The sequence below is a fragment of the Echinops telfairi genome, unplaced genomic scaffold (genome assembly GCF_000313985.2).
Source record: "Echinops telfairi isolate 266 unplaced genomic scaffold, ASM31398v2 ScPeMD7_53;HRSCAF=182, whole genome shotgun sequence".
Classification (NCBI taxonomy): Eukaryota; Metazoa; Chordata; class Mammalia; order Afrosoricida; family Tenrecidae; genus Echinops; species Echinops telfairi.
The window spans coordinates 20,421,456-20,422,689 of record NW_022103951.1 but is presented as its reverse complement, the minus strand read 5'-3'; positions in this window follow the sequence as shown (position 1 = coordinate 20,422,689).

Here is a 1,234-nt window from a genome sequence, read left to right as displayed (position 1 = left end):
ACATGTGACCAGTCTTGTGTCCCCGCAGAACCAATCCCAGCACGCTCACCCTGAGTGGGTGCCAAGTCCGTAGCTCCTCACCCACCCCAGCTTTATGACCCCACTCGTTTTTTGGAACAACACCCATGGAAGTGCCCCACGGTCTGAGTGCTACCCCTCCCTCCTAAGACTGCACGCCCCGAATGGATGTATTCGCTGTTTACCTGATCTCCGCGGAGCTGTTTTTCCAAGGTGAGATCTATTTATATATCCCCGACTCATCTTAAAACGGCTTTTTTTCTGATGCTGCTCAGGGCCAGAGCCCCAGATGCCCACAGAAGGATGCACATATTTTAGCATACTGCTGAAGCTCAACTCTTCTTGACCTATTCAAAAAAGGGGTGGGCTGGGGAGGACACACAGAGAGAACTTCATCTCGTTCAACCTGGAAATAATCCTGGCACTGAGGAGGCGTCCTTTCTCTGTGCCCGTGGTCCTTCATTTCTGGGGTGCGCGTCTGGAGAGAGGAATGATGAAGACGTTGGCTTTGCTGTTCTAAGCAGTTTTGAATTGGATTTGTAGTGGGTGCGACCCATCGGCTCATCCACTCACCCATTCGTTTTACAAAGGTCCACGCGGCGTTGTTCTGTGCGAGGAAGGTCGCCGCGTTCTTTGCACACACGGCTCCAATAGCAATGCTTCACCCTCTAGTTTGACTTCCACGTGTCCAGAGGGAGGAGGGCAAACAGGAAAGCCTCCCTTGGTCTGACTCCCCGGCCGTGATCCATTGAAGCTGGGGTTGCTGAATACTCAGAGTTCTCAGGGGGTGAAGCTGAGATCAGATGGACCCAAGTCACTGCCAGCGAGTTGATGCTGATTTGGGCGCCCAGTGGGACGGGGCGGACCTGCCCCTGTGGGTTTCTGACACTCTCACGGTTCACGGGAGGAGCAAGCCCTGCCTTCCTCCCAAGGCGTCGCAGGTGGTTTCCAACTGCTGACCTTTCGGATCACAGCCCAGTGCATCCCCACTGCACCACCCGGGCTCCCCATTAAACCACCAAGAGTCTAATACGTAGACGAGCCACGGCATAGAATGAGCGTGTCTCGAGGTAGTTAATAGCTCTTGGGCGAGCTCAGGGAGGGGCTTACACAAAGGAAAGGGGCTTCCACAAACCAAAGCTGGATGCCATACAGGAGCAGGGGCCTCGGCGGCTCTGAGAGTTAGGCTTACTGTGCCAACTCGGCTCCTGTAGGA